The sequence below is a fragment of the Balaenoptera physalus genome, assembly GCF_965194825.1.
Source record: "Balaenoptera physalus genome assembly, chromosome: 14".
NCBI lineage: Eukaryota > Metazoa > Chordata > Mammalia > Artiodactyla > Balaenopteridae > Balaenoptera > Balaenoptera physalus.
Window position 1 is genome coordinate 89,631,213 of NC_138893.1, and position 25,510 is coordinate 89,656,722.

At 35.3% G+C, this 25,510-nt stretch overlaps 1 protein-coding gene and 1 pseudogene across 5 annotated transcripts in view; one reads left to right on the plus strand and one right to left on the minus strand.

Moving 5' to 3' along the window:
- Positions 1–24,635, minus strand: LOC309642749 (transmembrane protein 33 pseudogene; annotated as a pseudogene). The gene has a single exon. The product of its transcript is annotated as a transmembrane protein 33 pseudogene (transcript).
- Positions 1–25,510, plus strand: part of CTNNA3 (catenin alpha 3) — a 1,725,675-nt gene that overhangs the window by 1,123,709 nt on the left and 576,456 nt on the right. The gene's annotated exons all lie outside the window — the stretch shown is intronic.

A 25,510-nucleotide genomic window follows, 5' to 3' on the forward strand; every position in this document is an offset into this window, starting at 1 on the left:
ATTTTCTGATTACTCAAGGAAACATTTTTTTAAAACATTTATTAACCATTTGGCTTTCTAATTCTGTGAGTTGCCTCAACCCTTTGCCAATTTTTAGGTTTTTTTTTTTTTTTGAATTGCATTGCTTAGGTTTGTTAAAAATGTCTTCTGTTGACTATGGCTTTTCTTTTAACTTTGAAAATAATATTTTAATCATAAAAGATTTTAAGAACTTTAATGTGGACATATGATCCATCTTTTAATTTCTTAAATAGACATTTGAGCACCTACCCTGTGCCATGGTTTGTTGGTTTGTGCTTTGTCAAGAAATTCTTGCAACAAAAATGTTATATAGTTCCCACATTTTCTTTTTAAAAGATTGAATTATTGTTATTTAACCTTTAGATCTTTTTTTCATCTGAAATTTATTTTTATGTCTAAATGAAGTGGGATTTTTTTTTTTTTTTACAGTGGTAACCATTGGGAAACCGTCATGTATTATATAGTTGATCCTTTCCCAATTAATGTGAAATGTTACCATTTTTCACACATACACACACACTTTTTAAATGTTTCCATTGTTTTATATATATTTGTATACATATGCATATAAACTATAACATAAGTAATGCATGCATATATATACAATACATGTTTTATTTAATACATTATACATGTATAATACATGCATATCAAATCTGAATAGTTTCTTTACTCCTATTCTGTATGAAATATAAATTGATAGATAAATTGAAATATGTTCCAAAGTATACAATTTTCTGGGATCTCTATTCTAGTCCAGTGACTCATTTCTTTATCCCTGCAACAGTATTATGGAACCTTTTTCCAGTTTTATGGAGATAGAATTGACATACAGCACTGTATAATTTTAAGGTGTACAGCATAATGATTTGACTTAGATACATCATAAAATGATTATCACAATAAGTTTAGTGAACATCCATCATCTCGTATAGATACAAAATAAGAAAGAAAAAAAATATTTTTCTTGGGATTTACTCTCTTAGTAACTTTCATACATAACATACAGCCGTGTTCATTATATTAACCATGTTATACATTACATCCCTAGTACATACTTTCTTATAACTAGAAGTTTGTAACTTGACCACTTTTATCCAATTCCCACTCTTTCTACTTCCTACCTCTGAAAAGCACAAATATTGTCTCTTTTTCTATGAGTTTGTTTTTGAAGTATAATTGATGTACAACACTACGTGAGTTCCTTGTGCACAACATAGTGATTCAATATTTCCATATATTTCAAAATGACCATGATAAATCTAATTACCATCTATCATCATATAAACATATGATATCATGACTGACAAATTCCCCACACTGTATATTTCATACCTGTGACATTTATTTTATACATGGAAGTTTGTACCTCTTAATCTCCCTCACCTAGTTCTCTCATCACCCCATTCCCCCACCCCCCGCCCCGTTCATGGTATCTATAAGTTTGTTTCTGTTTTGTTACATTTGTCCATTTGTGTTTTTTTTAAGATTTCATATGTAAGTGAAATCATATGGTATTTGTCTTTCTCTGTTTGACTTATTTCACTTAGTATATTCCCTCTAGGTCTCTCCATGTTGTCACAAACAGCAAGATTTAATTCTTTTTTATGGCTGAGTAATGTTCCATTGTGTGTGTTTATGTGTGTGTGTGTATACCACATCTTCTTTATCCATTCATTTATCGATGAGCACATAGGTTGCTTTAATATCTTTGCTATTGTACATAATACTGCAATGCATATATCTTTTCAAACTAGTGTTTTTGTTTTCTTTGGATAAAAAGCAAGGAGTGGAATTCCTGGGTCATATGGTAGTTCTATTTTTAATTTTTTGAGTAATCTCCATACTGTTTTCCATAGCGACTGCACCAATTTACATTCCTGTAAACAATGCATACAGGTTCCCTTTTCTCTACATCCTTGCCAACACTTGGTATTTGTTGTCTTTTGGATAATAGGCATTCTGACAGGTGTGAAGTTGACAGCTCGTGGTTTTAATTTACATTTCCCTGATAATTAGTGATATCGAGCATCTTTTCATGTGCGTGTTGGCCATCTGTATATCTTCTTTGGAAAAATGTCTATTCAGATTCTTTGCCCCTTTTTAATTGGATTGTTTCTTTTTTTGATGTTGAGTTGTATGAGCTCTTTGTATATTTTGGATCTTAACCCCTTAATGAATATTTTGTTTGCAAATGTCTTCTCCCATTCAGTATGAGGCCTTTTAATTTAGTTGACAGTTTCCTTCACTGTGCAAAAGCTTTTAAGTTTGATGTAGTCCCATTTGTTTATTTTTGCTTTTGTTTCCCTTTCCTAAGGAGATTTATCCCCCCCCCCCCAAATATTGCTAAAATCAATGTCAAAGAGCATCCTGCCTGAGTATTTTTTTATTGTTTACTTAACATTGTAGTTACTTTATTGCTCTAGAAAATTTAGTTTTTAAAACCATCAGATGACATACATAGTGATAATAAGACTGCCCCCCCCAACACAATCAACTATATATTACGAGGCTTCTCTAACTTAGTAGATAAATATTACAGAATTACAAAACTAGCTGGTTACAGTTGCGCTATCAAGTGGGTATCACATTTCTATAGATCAAAAAGTTGAGTAAAAAGAAAACTGATGTCACTGATTAGTCACCGACTATATTTGAGAAATCCAAGTTACATGCACATAGAAGGAAACTCGTTGCGAAAACCATTACATTACTCTGTGTTAACATTTTGCAATGTTTTAAACGTTTCCAATCATGCAACAATAAATAAAGATCAGAATGAATTTTAAAAAGGAGTTAATGGAAGCTGAACGAATGTATTTAACATATTACACAACTCAAATCACAGTTGCATAATACATCCAATCCCCCCAAACGTATCTGTGCATTACGCCATTGAAACGCACACTATTTCCCCCACAACTCCTCTGGCTCCATTCCCAATCAATAACCTTTCCTATAAACCTTTCTATTTAATCTTTTAAGTCAGATTTGATGGGTAATTATGTATAATCTTCATTATTATTTCAGAACAGATACAAAGTTTAGTCATATGCTCAATCTTCAGTTACATTCCTTTCAAAAGGCATCTGAACTGCTGTAACCGTCTATGACAATTCAAGCCTAAGAAACCGAGAAAATTGGCAGTCAAGAATCTGATCTAAGTAACTGTGTAAACTACGATAATACTAAAACCTGTGTGTCCACATTTCTAAAAGAATGATTTCCTGTTTGAGAAGTGTTACTCAGTGGATCTCTGAAAGGAAAACTGACTGACTGCTGTACTGCTCTCTGATGTAAAATGCTTAGGTGACCACAAATATTTACCCAGTTGGTTAACAAGCTTTCATTTGGGCCTTTTAAAAAAATATTCAAAGCCACAGAAGTAATTATGAAAATAAAATTTTGGAAAGTCATAGTATAAGATACATATAGAATTCCTATTATAATGGTACATCCAAAATAAATCTGTCCTAACAAAGCAGCACAAAATCAATTTAGAAACAATTTGAAATTAAATACAGTGGGAAGTGTTTTTGTTAAAATCGTCGACCAAAATTACTGAATAGCAAAAGAATACTGTCTCAAAATATACTGAATTTACATGTTAATATTACCACAATGAACTCATGCCAGATATAAATTCAGATTACCAATTAGATGAAAACAAACTTTAGAGGTATTTTTACCAGAGAAATAAATGTACTTCATGATAAAGGAAGGCACAGCAGCATCTAAAGAATTTTTGGTACATTTATCACAAGATTCAAACTTCCCTATTAACAACACATTACAATAAAGTTGCTCAGCAAGTGTTTAAAAGGTTTGATTTAACATGCCAGGAAAATGAATATTTTTCTTTTGAGATGCATTTATGTAAATTATGCAAATTGCATTGAGGTCACTTTTACACCTGGAATTAACCATCCCTAGCAGAAGTACCAGCAGCTAACAATGCTTATTTATATTATATATAACTTAGCTGAATGTTAAACTGTGCAACTGTTGGTGCCAGTCTGCATATAAAGGCAATGCTCTGGAGACAAAGTCTTGTCACAAACAGTGGGCAAGCAGGTTTCGTTATCAGATGTTCAACAACAATCCTCGGTTCATTAAACAAAGTCCAACTATATGGATTTCTTCGAGAGGAGTATCAAAGAGTAAGGAATCTATAGCATATAAAAGGGTGGAGCAAACTTCCTTGATCACTAAAAAGCATAAAAACTGTAGTAGGCATCAGGAATATTTCATTACAAGCAATGAATTTCAGAATATTCTGTTGATTAGCGCTTAATTTATCCAAGAGAGCTCTCAGCAGAGGTAAACTATTTGAACCCTTTGCATCAAGGACCTTTTTCGTGTATGTGGCAGCATGAAGCAAATAAAATAACAAGACTGGGAAAATACTCATTGTAACCGGGTAGGGAATTGACAAAAATGAGAGAATAGAACAGGTAGTGGCAGCTGTCCTCTGACGTAGCATGGGCCTGGAATGCTCTGTTTAACTGGAAGTGTGGTAATCTTTGGTGCAGCCTCAGAGCACTAGTCAGAGCATTTGCCAGCAAAGCACATTGGTAAAAGCTTGCTGCTTCATGCAACCCAAGAAGAGACAGAACAAAGCAGAGCCGTAAACTGTGAACAAGCGAGAAAGCCACATTGCCATGTCCAGTTTATTGGCCATCATGAATTACACTGCGCCTGCCCCTTGGGGGCTGTTCAGGCCGTATCTGCCATGGGGGGCTCACACACGCATCTGAGACGCTCTCCAGCATGGCCAAGAGCAAATCTGAGTTTCTAGAAAGCCCGAAGTGAAGGCAGAGCTTTGGAACAAGGCCCAGCAGGGCCAACCTAACACTGGCTCCAGGTTATTGCTGAACCCGGAAGCGCTCCCTTCACTTCTGTGGGGAAGAGGTGGTGATGCATAGGGGAAACCCTCAGTGGTGCCCTGAGGCATGACAGGGAAGTGTCCCTGCTTATGTTTTTTCCTAGAAGTTTTATGGTTTCAGGTCTTACATTTAAGTCTTAATTCCTTTTGAATTTATTTTTGTATATGGTATGAGAAAATAGTCCAGTTTCATTCTTTTGCATGTAGCTGTCCAGTTTTCCCAAAACCATTTATTGTAGAAGCTGTCTTTTTCCCATTGTATATTCTTGCCTCCTTTGCTGTAGATTAATTTCCGTATAAGTGTGCGTTCATTTTTCTGGTCTCCTTTTTATGTTCCACAGATCTATGTGTCTGTTTTTGTGCAGGTACCATACTGTTTTGATTACTATGCTTCGTAATATAGTTTGAAATCAGGGAGCATGATACCTCTGGCTTTGTTCTTCTTTCTCAAGATTATGTTGGCTATTTAGGATCTTTTGTGTTTCCATAGAAATTTTAGAATTATTTGTTCTAGTTCTGTGAAAAATGCCGTTGGTATTTTGATAGGGATTACATTAAATCTGTAGATTGCCTTTGGTAATATGGTCATTTTATCAATAATAATTCTTCCAATCCATCAACATGATATATAAAGATATTAGAAAGCCATCTGTGTGTGTCTTCTTCAATTTCTTTTATCAGTGTTTTATAGTTTTCCTAGTACAGGTCTTTTACCTCCTTAGTTAGATTTATTTCTAGGTACTTTATTCTTTTTGATGCAATTGTAAATTGGATTATTTTCTTAATTTCTCTTTCTGATAGTTTGTTAGTGTATAGGAACACAACTGTTTTCTGTATATTAATTTTGTATACTGTAACTTTATTGAATTCATTGATGAGTTATAATAGTTTCTTGGTAACAGGTTTAGGATTTTCCATATATTGGACCTTGTTGTCTGCAAACAGTGACAGTTTTACTTTTTGCCTTACAATTTAGATTCCTTTCATTTCTTTTTCCTGTCTGAATACTGTGCCTATTACTTCCAGTGCTATGTTAAATAAAAGTGGCAAGAGTGGGCATCCTTGTCTTATTCCTGACCTTAGAGGAAATGCTTTCGGCCTTTCATACATTGCATATGATGTTGTCTGTGGGCTTGTCATATATGGCCTTTATTATTTTGAGATATATTGCCTCTATACTCACTTCATTGAACTTTTTTTTTATTATTATAAATGGATGTTGAATTGTGTCAGAAGCTTGTGCTACATCTATTGAGATGATCATATGATATTTATTGTTCAATTTGTTAATGTGGTATACCACATTGATTGTTTGAGAATATTGAACCATCTTTCATCCCTGGGCTAAATTCTACTTGTTCGTGGTGTATGATCCTTTCAACGTATTGTTGAATTTGGTTTGCTAATACATTGTTGAGGATTTTTGCATCTATGTTCATCAATGGCATTGGCCTGTAATTTTTGTGTGCGTGTGTTGTGTCTTTGGTTTTGGTATGAGGGTGTCACAGTCTTAATTATGACTTTGTATTACATCTTGATATCTTCTAGGCAAATTCAGTTACTTTGTTTTTTTCTTTAAAGTATTACTGTTCTACTCTTTGCTCTTTTTATAACTTTCATGATCTACTTGCAAAGTTCTATAAAAATACATATTAGAATTTTTATTGAAATTGTTAAAATGTTTTAGGTTTTAGATTATTTTATGGAATAATGACTCCTTCAAGATATTAAATATTTCCACTAATAAACATGTTTTTATATATCTCCATAATCAGATCTTTTTTTAAATGTCCTTCAGGGACTCTTTAGTATTTTTTTTATTATTAATTACAGTAAATTCCATAGCCACATGCTGATGGCATCCAAATTTTTCTCTCCAGGCCAGACCTCTTTCCTAAAGACTAAACTCAAATACTTAGTTTGCCTTTGACATTTCCACATTGATATCTAGAAGACATCTAAAGCTTAAAATAGCCAAAATGGAACAAATGTTTGCTCTATCTCCACCTCATTCTGCTTCCTCTTCAGTCTTTCTGATTTTAGTTAATGGCATGGCCTTTCACCTAGTTGCTCTGGGGAAAAACCGAAAGATTTTACTTTTTTTATTCAGTAAATATTTATTGAATATATACTATGTGGTAGGCATTATTTATGCAACTGGGGAGTAAACAGTAAAGAAAACAAAAATTAGACAAAAATTCTTGCCCTTGTGAAGTTTATATTCTAATGATATCTAATGGCTGGTTTTCCTATTTAATCCATTAACAAGCCCTATCAACTTCACCAAAACTTAGTTATCTTGAATCTACATACTTTTCTCCATCTCGTTTGTCAACATCATAGCCTATGCCACCATCATCTATCTTTGACTACAGAAATATCGTCCTATATGGTTTCCATTCTTATACTCATATCTCTCTAATCTACTTTCTATGTAAAAGCCAAAGTAAAATTTTAAAAAATGTTTATCATAGCAATTGCTTTCCTTAGCCCCTTACAGTAAAATGCAAACTTCTTTTAATGGCTTATTCAGACTTAATATGAAATTCCTACTGCTTAACTTTCAGCCCTACTTCATATTATTTTCCTTTTCACTCATTAGATCTCTGCACATTGACCTGTTTCTAGAATACAGTAAGCGCCTTCCCACCTGAGGGAGTTTGCACTTGGTAATTTTCCAGTGTGCTTTTCTCATATGGCCATATGGACTGCTTCTGTTATGTTTAATTTGTGAGAACTGAGTTCAAATATCATCTTCTCAGACATCAATCTCCCTAAGTTACTTCTTCAGCTATGACCTATTATGTCACCATATTTGTTTCTTTTAAAGTCTCTTTTTTAACTTTCCACATATAAGTAATATCATATGACATATGTCTTTCTGCATCTACTACAATCTGAAATTATATTTTATATTATTTTGTTACTTTTTATTATACATTGTACACACTCAAACATAAGGTTCATGAAGGCAATGATTTATAGTTCCTTGTTCACTACTTATGTCTCCCATACTAGCAGAAATGCAGCATATATCGTATGCTCAATAACTATTTGTCCAATATATAAGTGAATGATAGGGTTTCTAGAATGTTAAATCATTCTATATTCATAGAGGGCAGCAAGATTTTTTGCAACATCTTTTATGATACTTTTCCTAACAAGGCATGTCTTTTTTTTTTTTGACAATGTAAAAAAAATTTACCTTATAATTAGTTTGAGTTGTAACTGATGAAAAACAGAATCCTTAAAATGGTTGATTAATGTACAGTTGCTAACCAAGGGTGAGACCTCTACTGCGGGGCTGCAGTCTGCTCTTGGCCTCGCTCATTTCAGTGTTTTACTAGTGATTTGGATAAAATTACAGAATTACGTTCTTAAATTTTTCAGTTAAAAATAGAGGATAAAGGAACTATATTAGCTGAAAGAGTCCAGTCTCAAAGAATTTGAATATTCAAAATATGGGCTAAATATCAGTATCCAGATGAAATATAATAGGTATAAGTATTAAACCATGGATATTGGGCACTATAAAACAAATTTAAAAGTGGAGAATGGAGTAAATATAGCTTAGCAAAAATTTACTCTCCAAAAGGCTTAGAAGTTTTAGTTGATAGTAATCTCAGTGTGAATCAACAGTGTGGTGTAGCTGTCAGAAAAGACTAGTATGATTTAACATTTTTTCATCAAAGAATAAGTTCTAAAACATTCTCAACCTTCTTTGTACTTCTTTGTACTTTGTACTTCAAAATTATTTTTTCAAGCTGTATATTTTTTATATGGTATGTCTTGAAATTCAGAATTAGTGGGTCTAGAGTGAACCCCAGTTGCCTGTGTATGTATGCATGTACACATGTATGTATGCACATGTGCATGTAAGTTCCATTTTGACAATATCTATTAAAATAAAATATGTGCCTAGGTCCACTAATTTCACTTCCAGCAATTTATAGTACAGATATATGTGTGCACATGCACAAAAGTCTATGAGCAAGTTTTCTAAAATCTTTTTTTAATTGAATTAACATTGACAGAGTATTATATTAGTTTTAGGTATACATCATGTTGATTCGATATGTTTGTACATTATGAATTTATTACCACAAGTCTAGTTACCATCTCTCACCTTACAGAGTTATTACAGTATTATTGACTGTATTTCCTATGCTGTACATCACGTCCCTGTGACTTATTTATTTTACAGCTGGACATTTGTACCTCTTAATCCCCTTCACCTATTTCGCCTGTCCCCCCACCACCTCCCCTCTGGCACCACCAGTTTGTTATGAGCATGGTTTTTATGCATCTTTATCTGTAATGGCAAAAGCTAGAACCAACCTAAATATCGGGTAGCAGAGAATGTTAAAAGTTGTTTAAAATAGTAAGTCAGCTCAATATCTGTTTTGGTATAGAAGATACCCAAGATAATTGAAAAAGGTATATTTCACATGAGTATGTATATTATCCCACTTGTGAAAAAAAAGAGACAATTGAGCCATATGTTTATATACTCATAGGAAAATTTTTCCAAAAGGTTCTCATGAAAATTTTAATAGTGTTTACTTCCAAGAAGCGAAACAGGAGGAATACTTTCAGATCTCATTTTATTTCTTTAAGGACTCTTAGTTTAACCAGAAATAGGTATTTTCTTAATTTCAAAACAAAACCTAACCAATTTAAAAAATTCTAATTAATTCTGGAGTGAGTCAGGTTGAGAAAACACGGGGCAGAAGTAGCTGATGGGGCTGCACTGAATTCCTGTTTGTTAAATACCATTGAATTCACCTAGGTTTCAGTGAACTGGATCATTCTGGTTCTTACTGTGTCTAGAGGGCTACAACTGTAACACTTTGCCCAGTTACAGGTGTCACACTTTTGAAAGATTGTCACTTGGAGCAGATTTAGCAGAGAATATCTGAAATAGTGACATGACTTGAAACTATGCCATATAAAAAACTCCTAAAAGCAACAGGGAATTTTTAGCCAGGAAAAGGTAAGACATGGAGAAACATGATCACTATCATCAAATCTTCAAAGGGCTATGATGTGAAAGACTTGCTCTGAAGGTCCCTGAGGGGCAGAACTACAACCTAGGAGCAAGAGCTAGAAAGTTACAAATTTTATCTCAGTATAGAATGAATTTTCTAAAGGAGCTCTCCTGGAGGAAATTGGACTTTGTTGAGAGGGAGGGATTTGGAGTTTCTCAGTGCCACAGACATTTAAAGGTAAGGAGAGTGATCTTTAGACCAAGCTATTGTGTAGAGGGTAAGAAGTTGGCCTACAAGCCTTTTAATGCCCAATCCTGAGATCCTTTAATGGATGTGTCTTTTATTTAAAGGAGAGAAATGTGATCTGGATGATAGTGTTGCTGGAGTACAATAGCTATTTGAACTCAACCTGGCAGAAGGATAAAACTATCACTATCTATAGGGCCTAATCCTTGTTCCATTTTAACAAGTAACTTGGAAGGCTATTTTGAAAGTAAACATTTTATGTTTGCACATGGCACAAATAGGAGAAAGAATTCAAGGTTCTAAAATATGTTGATAATCTGGACTAATGTTTGAAAACTCATAAGCTAAAATTTAAAATGGTAAATGTAAAGTCAGAGCCTTAGGTTAAATAAGATCTATTGCACAAGTGGATAGGCAAAACATTGCTTATGAAAAGCACCTGGAAAAACAGGAGTTGAGAGGGACATTTGTTATCTAGTTCAGTGAATTCCAAACACTGGTCCATGAAAGCGTTCTCATGCTCTATAGTGAAATTAGGTCAATAGAGTTAAATTTTTTTAAAGTAAAATTTATTCAACTTTTTACTCAAAATTAATGTATTTTCTACTTTGATATTCATCAAAAACAGGTGACATTTGTATAGCTGACGCAGCTTTATAAGTCAGTAGCATGACATGGGGACCATCTTACAGCTTTAAAGTGATTATGGGGCTTAGCTTGTAGAATATGGGAAACTTCCCGTACTTGGCACAGGAACGTCCACGTCTAGAATACCATGTGGGTTCAGGCCCTGCAATTTAAGGGCTCGGTAGAAGAGGAATGAGTTGTTTAAGCCAGAGTTAGTTATTATTACCTCATCACTGGAAGTGATTTTTAAACAGAAGTCAAATGTGCTATGCCTTGTCAAAGATGTTGGAAAGAGAATTTCTTGATTGGGTGGTAGAGGTGTTAGATCGTCTTAAATAAGATTCTTTAATTAGTAAAAAGCATGGGAAAACTTTGGATATTTTCCCTTACAGTGAATACACTTACACTCAATTGGACAGACTCTCACAGGTGCTTAGACTTTCCAAAATCAAGTCAAATTTTCAAATCTCTGTCACATTTGCATCAATATCTCGTACAGCTTTGTTACATCTTCTTCTGTTTATCCCTTTCATCAAATGGTATCCAATGACCTGACAGAGCTAAAACAACTTGCAGAGGCATCTAGTTTATTTTCAGTCATATGCTTGGGGATATATTTTCATAAATTGCTTATTGGAAATCTATAATTACTTTCTGAAAGGGTTGTATATTAGGTATGTTGAAAAGTAGGGAGCAAAGTCGAGGCTGCCCAGACACAGAAGTCTGTGAAGTATAAAAAGAACAAAGTACCTGGGGGAGGGTGTGCACTGAAGATCACCTGAATTTATATTTAAACATGGAAAAATAAAATCCCCATGAAGGTAGGAATTTTTGGTTCCCTGACATACCCTAAGACTAATGCCCGACACATAGTAGGTACTCAGTACATTTTTATGGAGTGAATGATTATATCTGCATGAACTTATTTTGCATTGTAGACATTGGCAGGGGCATGCTGAAAGCCGGCACTATTCCTCATCCTTCTTTGTTCTCTAAGTATAGAAACTCCCAGTTTCTAACCATTTCTAACCAAAGTGATAAAAGGTCCCAATATAACACTTTGCTTGAAGTACAAGTCATGTAAAGTGACTAGCATTATTTGTCTCTGCATGGACAGGATTGTTTTGTTATAATAACAGCTTGTTCTGATTAAGTTATGATGTGTTACTGTATTTAGTTCATGCTTCAGTAAGGGCATTGGGCTGTCACTTTCAAATGGAAAAGCATGTCCTGATTTGTATGAGTTTTTTGTTGTTTTTGTGATCAAGGAGCCGTCATATCTATGAATTGAAAGTACTTAATTTTCTAAGTATCATACTCTGGGGAAGCAGATATGTTTTCTTTTCATCTTTTGTAGATGATAATGATGGATGTTTTGTTTGCAACTAAACAGTATAGGACTCAAATAATCAATTCAGAATAATCATATTCTTTAACAATCCCAGAGTGTACCTATGAGAGTTGTGATAGGCCTTTTACAATTATACCTAATCTATTTCTTTTCTCTTCAGAGAATGGCAAAAAAAATAAATAAAAATCTAAGATTTTGGAAACCAAGAGTCATGCACGACATAAAAAGGCTAAAATGAGGTGATCATTTTTTTTTAAAGCAGATTATGATTGGCTTGTTGATCCTCTGGACTGTCTAAGATGATTTCAGACTGGAAGCCTAGGATCAGTCTCTTCTCTGCCATGCTGTGATATTTATACGGAGAGACAGTGCCTGAGAAAGCTATGAACACAGTTGCTTTCCAAGCCTGGAAATTAAGCTCTGTATTATTGTAGTATCATTGTTCTAAATCCTGTCCTGATTACACAGTTGGCCACTCCCTTCCACTCAACCCAAGGATCTCTTTAATTTGACAAATATTTGGTGACCATCTGTCAGGAGCATCCGTGAAACTAGGGCAAGCAAGGAGCAGGCAATAAGGATTCATGGGGTACCCACTAAAACAGTTCTCAGGAATGAGGTCTGGGTTCAATTAGGAGGGGCTTTATCTAAGAAAATATGAGGTTTTGTGTCCTAGAAGAAGAAACGGAAGTTGTAGAAGAGAAGTCACAGCCATTAAATTTTAATGGGGACGTGGGATCAAAGTTAGATAATGGCTTAAAAGTAAGTAGCCAGAACTAATTGTGATTCCAAATGAAGGCTGAAGCAGTAATTTCAGGATTATTCACAAACCAGAGGGTCTATGCTAGAGCCCTCATTTACGCTCATGGTATATGCTATAATATTAAGCATGTTAGCATAAAGGATCTGTGCCAGCCTCTAGTTACAGAGGAAAAAGTAAGACAGAGCCTTACTACATTACATTTCCAATGAGACAGGAAAATGTATTATCCAGGTATTGATAGAAACGAAGTGGTGTTAGAGAAGAATACATGAAATGCCATGGAAGCTAGAGATACATGTCAGGGGATTCTGGGAGGACTCTCAGAAAAGTGACTTTTTCTATAGGCCTTAAAGGATGAGCAAGATTTGGACATTTGGGAAAACATAAAAAGGGCATTCTAAGCAGAGGAGATGGAAAAGTATATAACAGAAATTGAAAAAAGTAAGTAATTTAATCTGTCTAAGCCACACTGTTTCTTAATGGGAGCTCCTGGCATTTGGGGTGGGACAGTTCTTTGTTGTATGGGACAACAACATCAAATGCCAGATGGGGTTCTACATGCCAGAAAACCCAGAATCTAATGCACTAGATACACAATCACCATCTCCCCCAGCACAATCTTCGTGATAACCAAAAATGCCTCCACACATTTCCAAGTGCTTTCTAGGAGATACTGCCTCATTTGAGAACAAGTTGGAGGGCATAGGCTGTGGAAAAGGGAGAGGTTTGATCTACAATTGAAACAAAGGTTATAGCCCTTACTCTCAAGTGAAAGAATTTAGATTTGGAATTTAGTAAAGGATGACAATTCATTACCGGTTTTGAGTAGGAGACTGACATCGTCACAGCTTTGCTTCCTGGGTGTTAATCTGGAAACTGTGTGTCAACTGAGTGGAAAAAGGGATAGGCAGGACCAATTAAGAGATTATTGAATATTATACACAGAAGTCAGAATTTGAATCAGAGACATGAGAATAAAAATTATAGATGGGATAAATTATAAATGGACTATATAAATTGGCCAGAAATTGAAAACAAATTAGATGATGGTGATGATGGAGGCAAAGAGGATAAATTTTGGATGGTTTTGGCTTATACCTGGGAGGATAGTGGTTCTCTTAGGAGAAATTGGAAATATGATGAGGAAGGAGGAGTCACTTTAGGGCAGGAATTAATATATTTAAAGTGCTACCTGAACATCCAAGTAGTACTTTAAATATATTTAAGGTATTCTCAAGATAAGGTTGAGATTATAGCAAACAAGACATACAAGAACTTGAGATATCACAGCTAGATATGGTAGCCATTCGTATAGAGGCAGTGGTTAGAACCATACATGTAGGACCAGATTGCTGAAGAGCAAGAGAGAATAAAAGAATCAAAGGCAGAACCTTAAGAAAAGACATCTAGGAGAGAAGAAGAAGAATCTGAGAAAGAACAGTTATCGAAGTAAGAGGAACTTCAGGAACAGGTGTCTTGGTGGAAGCCTGGCAAGTTGAGCGTGTCAGCACAGTGGACAGTGCTACCACGTGCTCCAGAGAGCTCCCGTGGGACGCATACTGACAAGTCTCTGGTGGAGCTGGAAATTAGGAAGTCCCCAGTGATCTTAACAAGAGAGGTTCTGGTGGCATTGTGGGAAAGGAGGAGAGAGTGGGGCTGGACGATATAATTCTAAATTTTGTTTTCCTTAGGCATTGAAAAGTAAACCTAAACTGTGGAAAAGAAAAACACCGGGAATCTGCACTTTGCAGACTTTACTATAGAGTCTTACCATACTTTTTACTTCCAGTTAATTTTTCAATATTGCTTTTCATCTCCAGTGTCTATACAGTACAGTAGGTCTTTAAGTAATTCGAGCTGTGTTCTCTAAATTATGTTTTAATTCAGTGAGCACAGCCTCATGGAGTTAAATAGGAATAGGACCTATTGCAGATTTTTGATAAGCGGTAAATAAGACCAAGATTGCAAATTATAGTCCTGTAACTGAAAGACTCTGAGCTCTCATTTTATGTGTTGTTATTGACAATGCCACTGACCCCTACATCCCGATTTAGATTTAGAGGGATTTTCTGCATCCTTTTCAAGAAAAGGGTGTTCCACTTCCACATCCACACTGAATCAGAAGCTTGGGACTATCAGATGACTCTCAGTCTCTTGGGATATACACTGAGTAGGGCAATGACCTGGGAAAGTCAGTTTTAAGAGAGCAATGGAATAGACTTAAGAATAAATGTGAAAAGAATATATGTAGACCAACAATCATTATTTTTTTTTAATGGTATAGTTTCTGTTCTAAAGCTGCCTTTGCTGACAGTGTTCCATAAAATAAAATACTCTGCCATTTTGGGTCACCCCAAACAGGGGTGAACAGGACTAGGAGAATAGGAAAAAATTTGAATAGACATACCGTTATCACATGTGCTCAATATAAAAGGCAATGTGCAGATACCAGATCAAGGGGCGTGAAATAGAACTGTGTTGAGGTCCAGAAGCTATAAGGTCATTGCTCCATAAGATAGAATGAACTAGGTTGGGGAATTTATGAGTCAAAATGGTGTTTCTAATAAGTAGCAAGGTATCAATAATAACACATTGAATAGTTTATATTTTTAAAAGTAGATTTAATCTGTGTTTTGACCTACGCTTTCAGAAATAACAGTCACTGTACTTATATCGTAATAAAATCCCACTCTTCATCTAATGAAAACAACGTGAGTTAAAAATCTCACAAAATAATCGTACCATCTGCTTTTGAACATATACACACCTTCTGAATATGTAACACTTGGTAACAAAGTCCATTGAGGAAGAGATGGCCATCTGTCATGCAACTGGGATGTGGCAGGTGCATTCCCAGAGTTTTCATACTTAACTCTTGTGACAGTCTTGTGACATCGAATCATTAGACTAATTTTATGTATAAGGAAGAAGAATTTCTTCAGGATTTGGATACTAACATTCTGCTTGGTTTTATAGGAATTATTTCAACAGAGTTTTTATCTATTCATATTTGTGTAATTCTCCAAAGAACATATACCTTTTTTCTATTTCTCCTTTCTGTAAAAAAGGTGATAAAGAAAATTTCCCAGAAATCTTTACTTTCAACATAGAGTCTGTAATGCCTTTTGACCCTCATGTATTTAGGGCTTGGTATTTCAGAATTCTAACCTTGACTTCTTCACAAAGGGTAACAGTACTATTTGATATTTATGTATCACCTTATTATTTAAACAGGCTTTGTAATTTCTTTAAGCTATCACACTGAGTAAGGTTCAATCCCAGAGAGGTTAAGTGGGCTCTCTAAGATTACACAGCACACTGGGGGAAGAATTTAGAATAGAATTCTTGTCCTCTAAAATCACTTAATTAACATCTGTTTACTTAACAAGATGGGCAAAAAACGATAGATCAATGTGTTAATCATGTCTTTTTGCTATAGTATTTTCAAATATTTAATTGTCAAAGCTTTTGATTAAAAAAGCTTCTATGGGCAGGTAGCTGGGTATAAAAGTATATATTTAAGATAATAAAGCAATATTTGGTCCCTTTGAGCCCATACATGGATAATGCTAGAAAGAACAATTTGACTTTAAAAGATTGAATTGTTTCAAGCTGTGTATTCTCATTTTCTTGAAAAATATTCTTTTATATTTAAATCCCCTGTTTAGGATTCAGGCAATATACTAAATTTTTAAAGAATTTACTCTAAAAAATCACACTCTTTTGAACATTGTCTCTTTTATCAGTTAATGAAATTATGTAACTTCATGTATTTGTTTTGAGGTAATGATTATAGATGAGTTCATACTAAACTTAAGGTTCAATTTCAGTAACTATATTAGTCATGGTATTTGCTGATTTTGCTTCTTCTTTCTACTTTTTAGTATTATTTATTTCTACATCAGCAGTGACTCTGTATGCCTATTATTTTGAGCCATTTCAAATAATTTTTCTAATCTGGAAAGTTATTAATTACAAGTGAATGACTGAATAAGAAATAAATATTTCCCAAAGACTTTAGCTCCATTCCTAGGTGAAATAGTGACCCAAGAAGTGTACACTTACTATCCCTCACATATAAGTGCCGTTGAATATTTTTGGTGGTGATGTGGAAGATATTTAAATGATGTTGGTGGAGGGTGGAGGCCAGAGAAGTTACTTTAATATAAGAACAGGCAGGATGTAAGTAAGTCTGGAAGAAACTATGGCAAACTGGAAATGTTTGCCTGCCTTAAGTCCTTCGAATTTATTTCCCAAGACCTTTGAGGTCACTCCTCCCACCCCTTCCCCACCCTTCCAAAAAAGGGAAGACAAGAACAGAAAAGCCCCTGTAGCCAGTTTTTAGATCCCTATTCTAGTACAATATTTGATTTCTATTTAGAGTACATTTTGTTTGTTTGTTTTTCCTTCTCAACAACCCTGTAATTGGCTAAAGGTATTATTACATTTTCCAAGAAATATTGTTGTGTAGATAAAGATATTTCATGGATAATACAGTAGTGAGATAAACCATTTTAAGGAAAGAGACTTTGGCCTCCAGATAGGTCTGGTACCAATCTGAGAGTAGGGGCCATCACATAGGAAAGCAGACTATAGTGTGAGGCAGCTTAGAGGAAATGAGTCAGAAGTATAAGGATCCATCACAGCTCATGAGTGCAAAACTCCCTGTCATCATTCCAAGAAGAATTCATGGTTGTTCTCTCAAGCAAATATTTATGTCTGTGACCTGGGAGGAAAGTACCTATTAGCCAAGCTTTACTGATAAGTGAATAAAGAGGTGACAGCCACCTTCCTGTTGAAACCCTTGCTTCTTTGTGCTTAGTACACTGTCAATGGCCAATAAATAATAATTATCGTTTTTCTTTTTGCCAGATGTTTCCTATAAATCACAAAATGCAAAGACAGAGATTTGAAATCTATTCAGAACACAAGTATGAATAAAATGAGGTCATTTGTTGCAGTCATGGGTAGTACTTCTCAAGACAGAGTTTTCATAACAGATAGTTTCTAGAAAGATCTTTGGAAGATACGGGATTTTTAACTTAGACTTTGCATGTAGGTCAATGGGTATTGTCTTTTGGGAGTCATGTCACTTAACACAGACGATCCATTGATTTATTCTACAAATGTTTATTGAGGACCTGCTTCATACCAGGTACTTTTCTAGGCACTGAGGATACTATTGTAAATACAACAAAGTGCCTGTCCTATTGGAGCTTATACTCTATACGAGAGCTAGCAATAATAAGTATGGAAACAAGGACATAGACAAGATAATTTTGGATAATAATAGCTAACACATAGCTTTTGTATGTGCCAGACCAGTTCTAAATACTTTTTTTATATATTAACTCATTTAATCCTCACAATAAACCTAAGTGGCAGGTACTATTATTTACACATTCTTATAAATGAGGAAACGAGTCCAAAACATTCATGTAACTTGCCAAGTCAGAGAGATAAGGAGCTGGGAGCTAGGATTCAAATCTGAACAGCTTGATCTTTTAACCCATACTGTTACCCACTGTGCTGCACGCTGCACTATGAGGGAAATCAGATAAGCTGAGATAGAAGGGGACTATGGGCAAAAATGCCTGGATGCAGAGATGACATTTGAGTTGATAGTTTTACAGCAAGAAAAAACATGCCATGTGGAGTTTTGAAGAAAGAGCTTTTCAGGCAGAAGAAACTTGTGTAAAAGCCCCCAAATGGGAATGAATTCAACCTGTTTGAGTGAAGAGATGTAGGGTTGAGTAGGAAGGAAAAGGAAAGGGCAGGGATTAGACCTTGTCAGACCATGTGAAGGAGGTAACTGCAGTTCTACTGGAGGAATTTAATCAGCTTAGTGGCTGATGTATGGCAAATGGATGATAGAGTTACAAGAGTGAAAGAAAGGTGATGAGTTGGTTAGGAGGCTATCCAGTTGTCTAGGAAAGAATGATAATGGCTCAACCTATGGTGGTGATTATGGAGCTAGTGAAACCTATAACACTGAGAAAATATTTTGGAAATGGTGTTGATAGGGTTTATTGAATGTGGTAGGTGAGAAAAGAGCATGATTAGGCATGGACTCTGAGGTTTGGGGTCTAAACATCAGAGTGAACAGTGGTGTCATTTACTGAACTGCAAAAGATTTGAGGAGATGCCATTTGGGGACGTGAAAAATGAGTTCTATTTAGGTAATATACTAAGAATGAGATAATCACGTATAAATGTCAGGTGGAGGAGAGAGATCCAGTGTGAAGTTTAGAGAAGAGGTTTAGGCAGGAAAATTGAAAATTGTCAACATTACAGATTATATTTAAAACCATTGGATGGGATGATATAACACCAAAGGAGAATTTAACCTTCAGAAGAGGAAGGAAGGAGGGTTATAATTATGGGGCACTCCAACATCAGCTAACAGCAGAGGAGAAACCCACAAAAAGCAACTGAGAAAAAATAACCAGAGAGCAAGAAGAAAACCATAAGAAGGTGGAATAGTGGAAAACTAGAGAATTAGTTTAGAAAACTAGAAACACTAGAAGGAAATGTTTAACTTATGTCACTTATTGCTTGAGATTCAGGGAAGGTGAGACCTGAAAAACTACTCTTGGATTTTGGTTACAAACAGATATAGTAGACAAAACTTGATTTAATGGGGCTTTATTAATTAAGACTCACTCTGTATGCCAGTTAAATTTCTGAATAAGGTGACCCAAGGGACCCTTAGAGTGGTGATTCTCAAAGTGTGGTCCTTAGACCATCAGTATTAGTGTCACCTCGAAACTTATTAGAAATGCAAGATTTAGGCCCACCCTAGACCATATAAATTAGAAACCCCAGTGATGTGGCCAAGCTGTGTTTTGACAAGTATGTGAGTGATTCTGATACACGCTATAGCTTCACCTCAATAGTGTTGTGATGGAGTAGTCTAGTACAGGGTCTGGAGACCTGATTATGTATATCTCTCACCAACTCCATGTCCCTTGTGCCTTGAAATTGACCATAGTAGGAGTACACATATCAGGGAAATCAGAAATCCCCAAATGCTACAAATCAGGGCTTCCCCCCCCACACCCCCCCCCCTTTTTTTTCTGAAGAGCTTATTGTTAAACCTTTACCAACAAACTGTTGCTGGTAAATTCAGTAGATCTGGGGTGGAGCCTGAGAATTTGCTTTTCTAACAAGTTGTCAGGTGATGTTGATGCTACTGACCCTGGGCCCACACTTTGAGAATTATCAAAACTAAATTTGTTTTATTCTGTCATACTTCTCAAATGTTCTCCCATTCCCTTTTATGCATTTCTAATTGCATGATCTTCAAAATTCTCTTTCAATTTGTTTTCATCTTTATCTGAATTTGGAGTAAATTTTCACTCCATCATCATTACCATTATTTTAGTCTTCATTACTTCTGGCCCCCATTATTACCAGAGCTTGTCTCCATGACGGTCTCCTCTTATCTATCTGGCTAACATTGTTACCCTGTACAGACTCTTTGATGTTTCCCTCTTCACTCCCCCCACCTTGGACATAAGGTCATCTGATGGCCGCTCTTGCTTCCTGCATCAATTTCAATTTCCTTTTGTGCTTGAAAACCAAGCACTTATTACCGGGTGTTTTCCACCTCACACCAACATATATCCATCCCTTAATCTTTTGAACTTTCCTATGTCTAGGCTTTTGTTCATAACTCTGTGGACACCTGACCTGCACTAATTTCCTTCCATGCCTCTTTATCCTCTATATACATTCTACCTTTCCTACACATTCCAACTCAATGATATATTTTACCAACATGTATTTGACAAGATCTATAATTATATCTTTGTGTCCAAGACGGAAAAATTAAAGCTGAGTGTTGGTGTAATTAGGGAAAATTGTAGTGGGTTAACACAAAGGATTTCAATAAAGAGATCGATTTTATCTTGGAGTCTCTGTACTTCTTTATGTCCTTTTCAAATATTTATTTTGAAGAAAAGAAAAGATCTAACATTTATTGGACATCTGTTTTCTAAATACTGTGATAAGCATTTTCCCTACATTATCTCATTTGTATTCTCACAGCAACCCTGTAAAGAGATACTATTGCATGGGTCTCTTGAAAATCCAGAAATCTATTTATCAAGTCTGTTGTTAACATAAATCTGGTTGAAAAAGCTAATGTTATGCATGATCAGGTCATGAGTCACCATATCTTGTCAAGCTAGAAGAATGAGTCAAAAGTCAACAAGGGACATTTAACAGCAATAACTATAAAATCTATATTCAAATTAAAGTCATCCTTCATATATATATAAGTTCTTACAGAATTTGCTTTACTGAAGTTTATGGGAGAGCTCAAATGAAACTCTCTAAAGCTCAATGTGAGCTGATAGGGTGATATAGGTGCTAATAAAGCTAATACACTCTTACTTTTGTAATTATAGAAGTATAGCACCCAGAAGATCAAGGAAAGTGATTTTTCCTGTGTATTCTCACCAGCCAATACTCATTTGGAGTATTGTGTCATTTTTGGTTAATCTATTTAAAGAGGATTTTGATAAATTATGCAGTATAAAATGATGACTACTAGAATGGCACCTTTATCATAGTTGACAGAATAGAGAATACTGAGTGGTAATATTATTACTTGCATTGAAATTCTGCCACATGGAAGGACTGGAGCAGCTGAGACATGAAAATAGGCAAATTGATGGAAATTAAAAAGGGGTAGATTTCAGCTCAATGTAAAGAAACTTTTCTGGAGTCAGCCAGAACAGCCCTACAGTGGAATGGACAGCCTCAAGAAACAGACGACATCCATCATTGAATGAGATCAAGGAAAGCATTTTCTCTCTTTAAAGATTCTGGGATTTTATTCTGTCTTTCATTTGCCTTCAGGCTGCTCTTATTCAAAATGATCTCTCCCCCTTCTGATTTGTAATTGCACTGAAGGACCACATTTATTAATTAAAGCACTTAATTATTCTTCCTTCCCTGGGCATTGATATTATTCTACAATATCCCTTCTCCCACTAAAGTCCCCAGTAAGGGGAAAAAACTGCCATTATGTTTTATAGCCCACTCTGTGAACTGGGCTGGGATTCTGAACACATACCTGGGATTCAATAAGCACTTGTTGACTGACCAGTAATTTTCCAACGTGCTGAGGCTGCTCTCTTTTACAAGGGCAATTATAAACATTTCTAGGAGCCAACTCAAGTTCTTAAAATAATATGGATGATGTTCTATTCTCTCCCGCTTGAGTAACAATCACACTGCAGAAACCAGTGTCAGCAAAATAGGACAAAACTGTTGTTTTGATTCCCTTAATAAGAGAAGACAGGAAAATAATTCTCATTTAAAACCACTCTCATTCACTAATAAACTGTATTAAATTTTTCTCTGCATGCAGAACTAAGTCGTTGTGTTTCTAGCCTCCACAAACAACTTAAGTGCTTCAAATATATTAGCAATGCCATCTCTGCACATACATAAGTCATTTTTCTCCCTTTCTCTATTAATCAAATGCATCATCAATCAATGGTATATTTTATAGCCTTTATAATTACTGTTTTTTAATACTGCTTTTTCCTCTTTAGAAGTGTGGTGAACTGTATCTAATTTTAACATTATTCCTGTATGTTACATGACTATGTTAAAAATAAATGCAGTGGCAATTTCAATGTAATTCGTCTCACTGAATCAAATATGTCTCACTTTCTGATTCATTTTCCTTGTTTTTCTCGTTCCTATACATTTTCCTCATTTACTGTTTTTTTTTTTTTTTTTCTATTTTAACAGAATCCTAACCAGTAGGTTTTCTACTTTAATAGAATCCTAACCAGTATCTGGATAAATGTATATAACTTTAGGTTTATGCCTTAACAAATGGTAGAATAATCTAGATTTCATTTTTTTCTCAAAATGATATATGTAACATGTCTTTTGCTGGTATCCAGCTGTCCTGTACAGGTGATTTAATATTTCATGTATGTCAAAAGGAAGAAAAACAGTGGGTTTCTAGTCTGGAAATGGGCACTCTAGTCTTCTGCACTGATTGACTATGTGGCTTTAGGCAAGTTACTTGAACCTTAAACTCTCAGATTCGTTAATCTTTCCTTTGTAAGTTGGTGGATTTGAACTAGATTTCTAAGATCCCTTCTAGATCTAAAATTCTACGATTTCAGGAAGACTTTAATTTTAAAACTTTGTACCAGTATATCATATTTTAAACACATAAAAAATATTTTATATTGTAATTTAACATATTGAAACAATATTTTCGAATCATCAGTTCAGTCTTCACTGTTATTTAACATTTTATACTACTAAATATTTTTCTTCAAAAATAGTACTCCTTTCAATATTTTTTTTGCATACTTTAAGAAGAAAGTAATTTTGTTCTACTTTATTGTTAAAAAAATATAGTTAGGGAAACATATATTATGAGAATCTCAAAAGCAGTTCATATAACATAGCACACTAAGCCCACTTGTTTTATTCCCATCAAAACATAGAATGGTCCTTCTTCTAATCTGATGATGACTGTTTTTCCCTAAGTGTTCTCATCTAAGGGCAAAAGCTATGGAATCAAATGATGAGTCAAAGCATGTTAAGCCATCTGTTTTAGAATAAATAGCTGCCATTATTTCTGTTAATATTAACACATTTCAACTTGTATGCTATTTCTTAATTAAAAGTGCACATCCTACTCTTAAAAGTAGTAAAAAGGAATCTCTAATTTTTATGACTGACTGTTTAAACCCAGTCACACAAGTGTTCTAGTTTCCCACCCTGAAGGAGGGGAAATTTCTGTTGATGTTGATGCATAATGATGTAGAGCAACAACCATAGGTGTTTATTGTAAAACAAAAAATGTTGATATAGAAGTTAGTTGGTTTTCTCCCATACCCATTCCATCCCTTTCCTCAGTTTCATGGGGAGGTGGAGGTACTGATTAACTCAAACAAACAATTCCCTGTTGGGCATGTGATGTATATTGTCACAATCAAAGTGAAATAGAAAAATTTCATTAGGTAGGTGGGGGCTTCCCTCCTCTGCCTTCCTCCCCAGCCCCCTTCTCTCCCCTCCCTTCTTCTTCCCTCTCCTTCTCCTCTCTGTCTCTGAATGTGATGTGACCAAGGGTACTGAATAGACCTAAGAGCTACTGACATCCTTTTTGCAACCACAAAGAAAACCAACTTAAGGACAAAGTGAAATTCAGAAAACAAAGTGAAAATCAAGGGAAAAGAAAAAACACATTTTCAGTGTCATTGTTGAGCTCTGCCAGATCACTTCTCACTTGAAAACCACTCACAGCTAGAATTTTTCAGCTACATGAGCTAACAAATTTATTTAGTTGCTTATCCATTTGGGTTGAATTTCTGCTTGCAGCCAAAAGCAACTTAACTGATACAGCTTGCTTTAGACAAAGGTCTTTTTCATTTCCACTCCCCCCTTATCCCAATCCCTATAAATCAGTACATGTTAAACCAGTTTTTGCCTTGTCCATCCTTGGAAACAAACTCCCCCTTTGTGCCTTGGATTACCTAAGATTCATGCCCATAATATTTGATGCTCACAAGAACTCTTTTTTTCTTTCTTTTCCATGCAAATATGCTAGTGCTCTTCCCCTTCTTGCATGTCTCTGATTTTGGGATTATGAAACAATTAGAAGGTTAATGAGATAAATGAAGTAAGGCTAATATACTAGTTTATCTTCAAGGTCCTACCCCAATATCAATCTGCCCCCAAATAACGTAATTAAAAATGATGTCCAATTGCAGATGTTTTTTGTTTTTGTTTTTTGGCAATATTTCTTTTTTTTTTTTATTTGGTGTGTTAGTTTCTGCTTTATAACAAAGTGAATCAGCTACACATATACACACGTTCCCATATCTCCTCCCTCCTGCATCTCCCTCCCTCCCACCCTCCCCATCCCACTCCCCCAGGCGGTCACAAAGCACTGAGCTGATCTCCCTGTGCTATGCGGCTGCTTCCCACTAGCTATCTATTTTACATTTGTCAGTGTATATATGTCCATGACACTCTCTCACCCTGTCACATCTCACCCCTCCCCCTCCCCATATCCTCAAGTCCATTCTTTAGTAGGTCTGTGTCTTTATTCCCATCTTGCCACTAGGTTCTTCATGACCTTTTTTTTTTTTTCCCTTAGATTCCATATATATGTGTTAGCATACTGTATTTGTTTTTCTCTTTCTGACTTACTTCACTCTGTATGACAGACTCTAACTCCATCCACCTCATTACAAATACCTCCATTTCATTTCTTTTTATGGCTGAGTAATATTCCATTGTTTATATGTGCCACATCTTCTTTATCCATTCATCTGATGATGGACATTTAGGTTGCTTCCATGTCCTGGCTATTGTAAATAGAGCTGCAATGAACACTTTGGTACATGACTCTTTTTGAATTATGGTTTTCTCAGGGTATATGCCCAGTAGTGGGATTGCTGGGTCGTATGGTAGTTCTAATTTTAGTTTTTTAAGGAACCTCCATACTGTTCTCCATAGTGGCTGTATCAATTTACATTCCCACCAACAGTGCAAGAGGGTTCCCTTTTCTCCACACCCTCTCCAGCATTTATTGTTTGTAGATTTTTTGATGATGGCCATTCTGACCGGTGTGAGGTGATACC